This window comes from Octopus sinensis, linkage group LG3 (genome assembly GCF_006345805.1).
Source record: "Octopus sinensis linkage group LG3, ASM634580v1, whole genome shotgun sequence".
NCBI classification, from domain to species: domain Eukaryota; kingdom Metazoa; phylum Mollusca; class Cephalopoda; order Octopoda; family Octopodidae; genus Octopus; species Octopus sinensis.
Window position 1 is genome coordinate 142,256,628 of NC_042999.1, and position 13,224 is coordinate 142,269,851.

At 36.8% G+C, this 13,224-nt stretch overlaps 1 long non-coding RNA gene across 1 annotated transcript in view; it reads left to right on the top strand.

The window, feature by feature from the left end:
• The window catches only part of LOC118762613, a 134,748-nt gene that overhangs the window by 120,596 nt on the left and 928 nt on the right, over window positions 1-13,224 (top strand). The gene's annotated exons all lie outside the window — the stretch shown is intronic.

The following is a 13,224-nucleotide window of genomic DNA, read 5'->3' on the forward strand; positions in this document are numbered from 1 at the left end:
ATAAGATTTAAATGTATGTCCGTTCCTTTTGTTTTACTATTCATCCTGTAGTTTTATCATTAATTTTATTTAATCAATAGTTTCCTTTAATTTTCATACCTGTCAGTTAATTCAGAAAAGTACTTAATCGATTGGCTAACTGAAAATTCATTCTGACATTCCACTTAATAAAAGTGGACGTGATATTTCTAAACAAGTTCGTCTTTCAAATGTTTAATATTTGTGAATCAATAAGCTTGCGTTTTCCGTTGTTTGACTTTCTCGTCCTTTTGACTTTACGCTGATTATAATCACTACAGCAATCAAATATGAGTTATAAATGTCGACTGTAACCTTGGACTCGGAGATCAGGTCACTCAGGCCGAGATTAAGACGTCTGATTAAAACTAATTCAGTAAAAAGATCGATAAGCTTACATCTCACTCAGTAGGTTGAGAAAGCTAACTAAATGTATATAACCTTGATGTACCCTTAACATATATCCTTGTGCGGGTATGCTGTCAAAAATGGAAAAAGTTCATCAATAGCCGTGACTGAACGTTAAATATTAATTTCAATCGTTTTCAATGACTTCTACCGAGACGATCTTTGAAACTGGGGTTTCACCAATTTTAAGTGCAGATGAATAAATGTTCTGCTTGCCTACCTTCGCTGTAGTCACAACCAGAATATGATGTGAAATGGTGTGAACATGTGTTGTATTTAATGTACAGTGAAGAAAATACATAAACCTCACTACACTTCATGCGATTAATCGGAATGTATGGTATGGTCCTCAGTTAAAACTGAGTAGCCAGGTTCTAAAGTTAGGAGGAGCGAGCACATAAAAAAAGACGCCGTGACATATACAAAACAATTTGAAACTCATTTCTTTTATATTACGCGAAATATTTCGTTGGATATAATATACGTAATTGTATTCTACATTCATTGATTTTGTAACGAACTTCGATGTGAGTTGTCTTCGTGCACTTTTGGGGTGCACAAAGCAATCACTCTCACTAGCCGTTGCTTTAATAATCCAGAATCTCTACTAGTCAGAAACAACAAGACGCAGACGTAAAATATACATATAACTACTTTATTCTCTTTCTTGGTAAACAATAACAATAAGTGTGTTATCTGATGTCCTTGATTCTGGGCGCGCAAGGCTGAAAGTTAATAGATTGTAATATTTACAATCTTCAGCCCAAAAACAGAAAGGGGTCAAGATGGCGTCGAACAGGGAAGTTGAATGTGGTCGGCAACAATTTGGTTAAAGGTATTCGGCCGACTGCTGCTATCAACCGGAGAGAATATATGCGTGACCGCCGCCTTCAATCGCTGGGTCCCAAGTCGCCGCTTGCTGCTGCTAGTGGTCAAACGTTCTACGGCCCCTTGCCTCGCTAACTGCTACGTAGGCAATAGGGTTCTTCTTCCGGTGCTTCGCGCATGCGCGAGAGGGCCCTTCCTCTCACTTGGTGAAGGCACCAACACGCGCGAAATACAAATGGACAGTGCGCGAGCGCGCGCCGTTGTAGGATCACTACAATTTCATGTTTCAGTAACAATGTTAACTACCGATGTAAGTATAACGTGAAAAAGATGTCGAGAGGTTATGACGTGAGCGGCCTTCAACAAATCACAGGAGATTGAGCAGACACTTCAAAAAGCACGGGAGGTTGGTCAAATAAGGTAATGACTCCAAAAAGTTCTTTCAAGGCCATGCGATTAACAAAAAAAAAAGGAAGAAAAGAAAAGAAAAACAACGACTTTTATCATAAAAGTGAGCTAAAGAGTTTTAATATATTTGTTGAAAAGGCGCCAATTTTGAAATATGTACTCAGTGAGGGTGGAACTATTACGCCACCGGTTAGAACCATTTATATGTCTGGAGCTATGGGCTTGTGAATCACACCCAGATAACAGCCGACCACATATGAGCTATAGGTCTGGTCATTTACGGTCAATCTGCGGTTACACATGAAGAACAGCAACAAATTAGGTATTTAGCAAAATATATATAAATAAAAATAATATCTCAATCTCAACTATTCAAAATTTATTTCTCCCGAGTAAAGAAGGTCAACTTTTCAAAAGGTGGTGGAGGTGAGAAACTTTTATATAATAGACCACAATATGAAAAGGAAAGCGAGGAGGAGTACAGCATTTAGAGAGAGAGACTACAAGAGAAGGGTCGTTGAGAGAAATAAAGATAATGATAGATATCGAAAGAAAAAGAAACACTGTTATAGGAGGAAAAAATATATAATAGGGTCACAATGGATGGTGAAAAGGGAGAGCAAATTACAGAGAGAAAGAAAAAGAGGAACGGAATGAACAAGAGAAACAAATTGAGTCAGAAATAAACGGGAGTGAGGAAATAAACGAGTATAGAAAAACACGTACACATCCATGTTATATACACTTATCCATGAGAGTGTGTGCGTGTACATATATATATATATATATATATATATATAGGCATTCTTTCGATATGAGTCCCGTTTACATCACGTGTATTTGCTTACATTTGAAGAAGAAGATCGTCACTTTCCGTAAAATTTTTTTATATATATATGTGGGGTTAGGGTTACGGTTAGGGGTGGGGTGAGGGGTATATATATATATATATATATATATATATATATATATATATATGGGAGTAAGTTAAGCCGGTGAGGAGGTAACAATAAATTGAGTGAATTGTAAATTTCATCATCTCAGCAGCGGAAAACCTTGTATCTTTGTTCCTTCTTGACATCCAGGCACGGAATGTCAGTGCCACCGACGTGTCCAAGATGTGGGTTGGACGATGAAACCGTTCAACACGCTTTTGTACAATGTCGGGAGCTGTCAAGCTTGATAAGTTACGTTGAACACGTGTTGTTGCATCTGGGACGAGTACAGCTGTCGGCTGGATCTATGATAAAGATGATACCGCCAACTGGACTCTCAAAGGAAGGTAAGGCTTATTTTTACTGTACGGTGGCAGTACTGAAAGAGTGTGGAGAATCAGAATGGAAGGTTTAGTGACAGGGTCCTTTGTCTCTGGCCCCGGTTTGTTAAATTACTTCAGATATCATCTGAAGAGCAAGATGGGGTTGGAGAAGAGGAGCCTGCCACAGAAAGAGTATGTGAAACGTTGGAAGAATGTGATGAGAAAGGTGGGTGTTAGTAACCCGGCTTAATCATCAAAGAAAGGAAAAATTAGTTGCTGGGCCTTATAGGCTGCCGGGTTCAAAATTCAGAACCTGCACTTCCCCCCTTTTTCATTTTTGTGGTTTCTAATGTTAATTATATAAAAAAAAAAACCCACTAAAGTTCTCGTTATAAAGGCAAAAGTAAGCCAATGATTCGTTTAAAGGCAAAAGTAAGCCAAGTTTTCGTTTATGTTATATCATAACTAAATTTTTAATTTCATTCGAACTCTCACAACATTCTTTGTAATTGTTTGTCTTGTTATGTCGAATTCTATGTAAAATCATTTGATTATAATATAGATTTCCTCTCACTCTGTGAAAGTTTCTAGTTCGAATCACACGTGTTTCGAGATGTGCTGAAGATTTTGTATTTTGGATATATTTGGGGTACTTAGGTCTGCTCGGACTTAGTGCTTGCTTTTTCCATGGATATGAGTAAGTATTTCACTTATATCTCACGTATTTATCGCTGAAGAGGAGAAAATTCTTATGAATTAACCCCGAAATTGGGACCAATACGGTAATAACGCATTTTTTAGAAATTTCTATCGGTTTGTTTCGAGACGCATAAATTATAATGGTTATTGACAATTTTTGTCTTTTTTTTCGGCATATTTGGCATTAGAATTTTTCTTTTGCCCTTATTTTTGTAAATTATTTATAAATTTAACCTTTAAGGTATTTTTTGATATGCTAGCCATTGATAAAATTTTTTTCCCGAAAAAATTTTTTATCCTACATTAGTTATATATATATATATATATATAATATATATATATATATATATATATATATATATATATATATAAACGCTCCATGCATACGTGTATCTGTGTGGTATTGCAAATTTTCAACAAAACGCTGCATTTATATATACACACACAGCTATAGAATATATCTCTCAACCCAACCATCAAACTGTTAACAATACTACCACCATTTAGACATCACAACAATCATCACCGAGAAAGTTTTAAATAATTACTACAAAAGAAGACTGTTGCTGCTACTCTTGTTTCTGTAACTACGAATCCAAGGGGAAAAGTTATAGGAAAATTACAACTAAACCAGATTTAACGTGTTTTTATTTTCTGTTGTTGTATTCAATGTGTGGAATAAAAGGTAATTTTATTGTACAGTTGGATGTAATTAATACCTTCAATGTAAATTGTGTCAACTTTGTGTACAAGTCGTGTATTGTCAGTTAATAAGTAATTTGACAAAGAAATATTTGTTTAATTAATTTTTCTATGATTTATGGATTCGAAGACCTCGTGAACCGTCTCACTAATAAACACACGCAATCAGGCGCACTCGCGCTCACACACATACGTAATATACACATACATAGCTGTGGTAAAAGCTGCTAAGTATTAGTTGGGCTGCAAAGTCATGTGTGTTCTGCAGCTCATTAACGATAAATAGTCGTACTTTCTGTTGAGTCAATTTAAAATTGTGTGTGTGTGTGTATACGTGTATGTACTCACACACATGTATATATACACATGAAATAATAATCAACATTTTAGCGTCCACTTTTGCATGTTTGCTTGTGTGGGATGGAATTTGTCGAGACAGATATTCTATGGCAGGATGCCCTTTCAGTTACCAAACCTCAGTTGTTTCCAGGCAAGGTAACATTTCTCCATGGCGAGATACGTATTTTACTGAAAATTGGAAACGATGCTCGTTTACAACTGTTATGTATGTGAGTGTGTATTATGCAATAGAAGCAGTATTAAATTAAGATATCAATCTATGTATCAGACTTATGTATGAAACATAGATGTTGACTTTTCTCAAGAAAATGGTGCCCCAGCCAGGATTTATAAGGAGTTTCAGCTGCAACATTTGTCTGAAACCCAGAGAGCAAGGGAAGGTCTGTAACTATTTTCTAGTCACCAACACACACACTATAAAAATGAAACCTACATTAATTTTGAGGAGATCTCCTGAAGCTCAACTGAAAGCAGTCTTCTTGCAGTTTGCTATGTTTTGGCCTGACACTGCTGTACTTGATGAAAGAGTGGAACACTTGTTTTCCATTGAAGATAATTTGATGAAAGTTCTAAGTTAATGGTTTAGCTGCTAATTCCACTGATACAAATTCAAGAAACAAATTATCTTTCTGTTACTAACAAGGAGATGTTTAGACTTTACATGTGGTATTTCAGAAGACTTTTAGAGGACTAAGGTTTCGTGCATAGTCTGCAAAAGTTTTACATGAATTACAATCATAAGAAGTATGGGGAGGATTATGATTGGTTTTTATAATTTAAAACACTGAAATACAGACAGGGAAAAACATGTAACAAGCAAGTTTTCTGTTAAAAGAGTTCAGCTTGACACTGTGGTCTAATGAAACACTCATCAATGTTACTGTGCTGACACTGTTTACTCAGTGATACAGCTTAGAATCAGGTGGACTTCACCACTGGAATTAAATGTCTTTCTCATGGACACAACATGTGTTGAACTAGGTAGAGTTGATCAGTGAGATTAAGAGTCTTCTTCGTAAACACAGTATTTGTATGGCCATGAGCAAGACAATAAGATGTGTGCTGTAAAGGTATGTCAGTTCTAATGTTTAAAACGGATCTATTTTCCCAAGAAATGAGAAATATGGCAGAAGGCTGAAACTTCAGGATCCACTTCCTCCTCCCATCACAGAAACTTATTTTACAAACTTTACTGAATGTTTTTATCAATACATATCATTGTTTTTATTTATTTTTATCATTATTGTAATGAATTAATATAATGAAGGTGTCAAGCTGGCAGAATCTTTACCAATCAGGACAAAATGCTTAGCATTTCTTTCATCTCCATACATTCTGAGTTCAAATGTCACCAAGGCTGACTTTGCCTTTCATCCTTTTAGGGTTGATAAAACAAATACTAGCTAAGCACAGGGGTTGATGTAATTGACCAACAGTGCCCCCCGACATGCACATAATTTCAGGCATTGTACCTGTTGTAGAAAACAATTATTATAAAAATTTAATCTATATGTATAAAACTGAGAATGTGTGTATATGTGTGTCTGTCTATGTGTGAAGCCCTAAAACTCGAAAACTACCCAACCGATTTCATTCAAATTTTACATATGCATTACTTAGGGTCCATGGATTGTCATGTGCCAGATAAATGTTCAACTTCTTGCCTAATGTGGACCTGGAGCAATCTCTTAGACTAGTTCTGTATTACATGTCAAAAGTGGAACAATAACTTCTATATTGTAATGTGATACAATATTGTTTCACTTTTAATCCTAATGTGATAAGACTTTCACTTTTAATTCTAGCTGTTCAATTACCACTTAATAAGTATCATAACAGTTGAAATGATGTAAAGTATTTACAGTTACATATTAACCCTTAAATTAATATTTAATACAAGTGTTTAATTCATCAATATAAAATTCCTTGTCTCTCTGTCTGGCTGTCTGTAATCCACACCTGAAATTTTTCCTCTAGTTCTGATAGTAACTTAGCAATTAGAGCAAGGTCATCAGCATAGAGGAGCTCCTAGGAGCATCCAGTCTTGAATTCCTCTGTTATTGCCTGGAGGACTATGATGAATAACAGGGGGCTGAGGACTGATCCTTGGTGGACCACTATCCCTACATGGAATTCTTCACTGTACTCATTGCCAACCCACACCTTACTGACAGCATCCCTGTACATGGCTTGAGCAGCTCTCACTAACCATTCGTCTATCCCTAGTTTCCTCATTGACCACCAGATAAGGGATAAGGGGACCCTGTCAAAGGCTTTCTCCATGTCAACGAAAGCCAGGTACAGAGGTTTATCTTTGGCTAGGTATTTCTCTTGCAGCTGTCTTACCAGAAATATAGCATCAGTGGTGCTTTTCCCTGGCACGAACCCAAACTGCACCTCATCTAAACTGACTCTCTCCCTAATTAGTTGGGCTATGACCCTCTCTGTATATATATATATATATATATATATATACATACATATATATATATATATATAGCCAAATGAAGTCATTGTTGTGGCTGATGCCAGCAACTGCCTGACTGGCACCCCTGCCCGTGGCATGTAAAAAGTACTATTCAAGCATGATAAATGCCAGTGCCACCTGAGTGGTCCCGTGCTGGTGGTACGTAAAAAGCACCATTTGAGTCTGGTCGTTACCAGTGCCAGCTGACTGGCTCCCATGCTGGTGGCATGTAAAAAGCACCATTCAAGCATGGTTGATACCAGTACCACCTGACTGACCCTTGTGCCAGTGGCATGTAAAAAGCACCCACTACACTCTGAGAGCGGTTGGCATTAAGAAGGGCATCCAGTTATAGAAACCTTGCCAGATCAGATTGGTACAGCCTTCTGGCTCGCCAGTCCTCAGTCAAACCGTGCAACCCATGCCAGCATGGAAAGCGGACATTAAATGATGATGATATATATATATGTGTGTGTGTATGTCCAGTTCCTTTGGTTTGTGTCTATGTTTTCGTTTCTCTTTGTGTTCGACGTCCCTTTGGTGTCCTGTACTCATATATGCGTGTGAATATGTACATGTAGAGGTAGGTACGTACATATATGTTTATATATATGCATATGTTTTATTTCATTTATTAATATATTATATGACTAAACGCACGCACCCTCTTAAGTAAGATTGTTCTGTATATCAAGTTTTTGTCTTGATATTAACTCTCACGTGCACTCTTCACCTTTCTGTCCCATCCCTATTCTTTGATTTTCTTTTTCCCCCACTTAACTTGTCTCTTCCTCTCTCTCTCATTCTCACTCTCTCTCTACCCCTCACCATTCTTCATGGTCTCCTGCAGCCATTCCCCTTCTTCTCTCCCTTCCTCTTGCTCCTCCTCCCCACTTCCCGTCGTCCACCCGCGACCTGACTGTCTTTTTTGGCCTGGCTTTCAAGGTAACTGGACGACATTCTTCTTGCTCTCCTGTCGTTCACAAAAAATTCTGCGTTTGCAATACTTTTTTCGTTCGGCGTCAACAGCCCTTCTTATCTTGTTTTTCCCTGTCCTGTCTTTTACTGTTTATTTTTTTACTGTTTATATTTTTGTACTGTCGTTACTGTCCTGTTTTTTTACCTTTTTTTTACCATTTTTTACCCCTCTGTGAAAAGATCTCAGAATTTTAATTGATTTGCTTTTCTCAGGAAGGAAAGTTTCTTGTCGAAGATACGTCTCGCTTTTATCCTTCGAAACGTAGAGTAGATGAAACCTTAGCGACTGAAGAAGGGGTTTTTTCATTGTGTTAATTGTCCTGTACTCCATTTTTTTTTGTTGTTTTTAAAAAAATGTCCAGTTCTTTTGGTTTGTGTCTATGTTTTCGTTTCTCTTTGTGTTCGACGTCCCTTTGGTGTCCTGTACTCATATATGCGTGTATATGTACATGTAGAGGTAGGTACGTACATATATGTTTATATATATGCATATGTTTTATTTCATTTATTAATATATATATATATATATACATACACACACATATATATATACTATAGCCTCAGGCCGAGCAAAGCCTTGTCAGTGGATTTGGTAAACGGAAACTGAAAGAAGACTGTTGTATATATATGTATTTGTGTGTGTGTGTGCGCCTATGTTTGTACCCCCACCATCGCTTGACAACCAATGTTGGTGTGCTTACGTCCCCATAACTTAGCGGTTCAGCAAAAGACACCAATAGAATAAGTACTAGGCTTACAAAGAATAAATCCTGGGGTCGATTTGTTCGACTAAAGGTGCTGCTCCAGCATGGCCACAGTCCCATGACTGAAATAAATAAAAGACAAACTATGCCCTTTTAATCCAAAGCAACGCCGGGTATCTCTGCTAGTAACTTATAAACTTTCCATAATTTTGTAGTTTGCCAAGATAAAATAAAGTACCAGTTAAGTACTGGGGTTGACTTAATCAACTAAATCCCTCCCCTAAAATTCTAGAGCTTGCGCCAAAATTTGAAATAATTATTACTATATTTTTGTGCTATCAGTGTTGGTTTGTTTATATTGCCATAACTTAGAGGTTTAGCAAAAGAGATCAACAGAATGAGTACTAAACTTTAAAAAAATAAGTACTGGGGTCCATTTGGTGCCTCAGCATGGCCACAATCTAATGACTGAAACAGGTAACAGATAAAAGAAAACACATGAAGGCATTTTACTGTTTATTTATAATTTATTCCTGTTCTTTTCCTTTAATATATGATATTTCTCAACGGTAGACATTTACAGAATTAGCTTCATTGTAAAGTGTTAAATGGTAAGCTAATAATCTGTCAGGCTAGCATGATGTTGTCATTAAAAGTTCAGTTAAAAGCAGATTGACTTTTATATACCACAAAACACTATGTATAATATGCACTTCTCTTTTTCATCAAAATCCAGATTAAGATTATGGTTACATTAATGCCAAGTAAAAGGCTACAAAGATTTTCCCTCCCACTTTTATCAATGTAGTAAAGCTTTATTTTTTATTATTATTATATATCAGTATATTTTATATAAAATGAAATATTAAAAACTAATATGATGATCATAGATTATCTATTCATCTACCAGTTTTTTTGTCTTCAAGACAGGAGGGAAGGCAGTACTCATGATCTGTTTTGGGTCCTCCAATACTAATGGGAGAGTGAAAGGAAGATATTCTCAAAATGGAAACCTGGCCCCAATCCTTCCAACTTTGTGGATCCTGATAAAGACTAGTGGCTACTTTGCCTTTTTATTTTTAATTCAAACTACAGTTAACATAGATATTCTTTCATTCTGTTATTGGTCTCTCTCACTGGATTAAGACTATGCATTAGGCAGACCTTGAAGGATTTTAATCAATGACATATGTCCTAAATACTCATTCCAGTCTGGTACTTATTTTACTGATTTGTATTTGTTAAACTACTAAATTATTGGACATAAAGGAATGTAACATAAACACAATACCAGTTAACCAGTCATCATCATCATCATCATTGTTTAACGTCTGTTTTCCATGCTAGATTGGGTTGGACAGTTCGACCGGGGTCTGGGAAGCCAGGAGGCTGCGCCAGTCTCCAGTCTGATCTGGCAGTGTTTCTACAGCTGGATGTCCTTCCTAACACTAACCACTCTGTGAGTGTAGTGGGTGCTTTTTACATGCCACAGGCACAGGGGCCAGAGGAGGCTGGCAAACGGCCACGATCGGCTGGTGCATTTTACATGTCACTGACACGGGTACTCCAGCATGGCCGCAAACAAATGACTGAAAAAAGTAAAAGAATAACAGAATATATAATCTTAAAGTGTAAAAACACAAACCTTGTAAATACAGCTACCTAGATCCTGCTTTTCACACCTACTTCACAATGTCATTCTAAAAAATAAACAATCACATCATTGAAATCTTGAAGCTCTGAGACAATGCATAATTAATTCAAAACAATGTGAATGAATAAATATATTTGACAGAGTAATCTGAATGCTGAAGGGTTAAGCCAGCTTTGATCAAGCATGACCAAAAGCTTTCATCCAATATTACATTAACTAATTTATTATTCCTATTTTAAGATGCTAGTATGTAAGTTGAGAGAGATTTGTGTCTTGGGTCTCTGACACAATAAAGTTTTTCATATCTAGCAGCTGACTTGGTTGAAACCCTAAGATTATCCACCATTATTCCAACAACTTCAGCCACCTTTTTTTGAATTCAATATATCTACCACCTAAGGTGGTGAGCTGGCAGAAATGTTAGCACACAGGGCGAAATGCTTAGTGGTATTTCATCTGTCTTTATGTTGAGCTCAATTCCGCCAAGGTTGACTTTGCCTTTCATCCTTTCAGGGTTGATAAATTAAGTAAGTACTAGTTGCATACTAGGGTCAATCTAATTAACTGGCCCCCACCCCCAAAATTTCGGGCCTTGTGTCTAGAGTAGAAAAGACTATGTCTACTACCTGTGGACATGATTATAAAATCAAATCATACTAAAACCCCCATGAGTTTGGGAAACATTTTTTCATGCTCAGAATTGTCCAAGTATGGAATAAATTACTTGCATTGTCTCAAGACACTGTATCCTTAAAAAATTCATGTCTCTTGAAATTTACCAGCACTACTCCTGGCATGCCTCTGCACTCTTCCTCTTCATGCTTCTTTTACTGTTCACTCTTTGTGTTTTATTCTGTCCTGTGCATGGACTTTTGGCTGTCATTGCTGTCTTTCTTTACTTGATTTATTGTTGCTTTCTGTTCCCACTTCTACCTTTTTCTCATAAGTCATATTACACCTTATTATATTCAATAAACACATTATTCTTATTCTTATTATTAAGATGGTGAGTTGGCATAAATGGTAAAGCATCATGCTTTACATTCTGAGTTCAAATTCCACCAAGGTCAGCTTTATCTTTCATCCTTTTGGGGTCAATAAAGTACTGGAGCACTGGAGTTGATGTAATTAACTATGCCCTTCCCCTAAATTGCAGGCCTTGTGCCAAAATCTGAAACCATTATTATTATTATTATTATTATTATTTCACTGGGTAAAATACTTAGCAGCATTTCACCAGTCTTTATGTTCTCAGTTCAAATTCCGCCAAGGTTGACTGCTTTTCCTCCTTTTGGGGTCTATAAATTAAGTACCAGTCAAATACTGGGCTTGATGCGATTGACTTACTCCCTCCCCCAAAATTTCAGACCTTGTGCCTACAGTAGAAAGGATTATTATTATCATTATTATTAAGGTGGCGAGCTGGCAGAATTGCTAGTACACTGGGCGAAATGCTTAGTGGTATTTTGCCTGCTGCTATGTTCTGAGTTCAAATTCCACCAAGGTCAACCTTTCAGGGTTTATAAATTTGGTACCAGTTGCCTACTGGGGTTGATCTAATCAACTAGCCACTGCCCCACCCAAAAAAACTTTGGGCCTTGTGCCTAAAGTAGAAAAGATTAGTATTAGTAATTAGCAAGCTGGCAGAGTCATTAGCATGCTGGGTGAAATGCTTAGCAGATTTTCACCTGTCACTACATTCTGAGTTCAAATTCCACTGAGGTCAGCTGCCTGTCATCCTTTCGGGGTTGATAAATTAAGTACCAGTGAAACACTAGGGTCAATGTAATTGACTAGTCCTCTTCCCCCAAAATTTCAGGCCTTGTGCCTTTTGTAGAATGGACTATTATTATTATTAAGGCAATGAGCTGGTCAAATCATTAACAAGTCAAACAAAATGCTTGGTAACATTTCTTTTAGCTCTTAATGCTCTGGGGTCAAGTTCTGCCAAGGTCAATTTTGTTGCTCAACCTTTTGGATAAAATAAGTACCAGTTGAGCACTGGGTTGATGCAATTGATTAGCTCCACCCCACAAAATTTCTGGCCTTGTGCATATAGTAGAAAGGATTAATGGTGGTGAGCTGGCAGAATCGTTAGCATACTGGGAAAAATGCTTAAAGGCAGTTCTTCTGATTCATTATATTCTGAGTTCAAATTCTGCCAAGCTCAACTTTCTCTTTTATCCTTTTGGGGTCAATAAAATAAGTACCAGTTGAATACTGAGCTTAATGTAATCATTATTTTAATATTTACATTTAGGGAGGTGGCAATCTGGCATAACTGTTAGTATGCCAAGCAAAATCCCAAGCGGTGTTTCATCTGAATTCAAATGCTACCAAGGTTGACTTTGATTTTCATCCTTTCAGGGTCAATAAAATAAATACCAGTTGAGCACTGGGGTTGATGTAATCGACTTATCCTTCTCCCAAACTTGCTGGCCTTGTACCAAAATTTGAAATCAATATTTACATTCAGATAAAGGGTTTCACAATAGAGGCTATCAGAGATCAGTGAAATAATTTGAGAATAACTAAGTTATAAATGTCTCCTTTAATGTAGAAATTGGACATAGAAAGTAAAATTTTAAAATGTTCATCAATATTGTTATTTATCACCAAATTAATGTTGATGAGCAAAGGCATTCTAATTCTAGCCCTCTTGCTTTTTTTCTTTTTCTTAAAGACAATTGAGTGTAATTGAGGGAGACTTGGTTGCTATTTCCAGGATACTAATCAACTG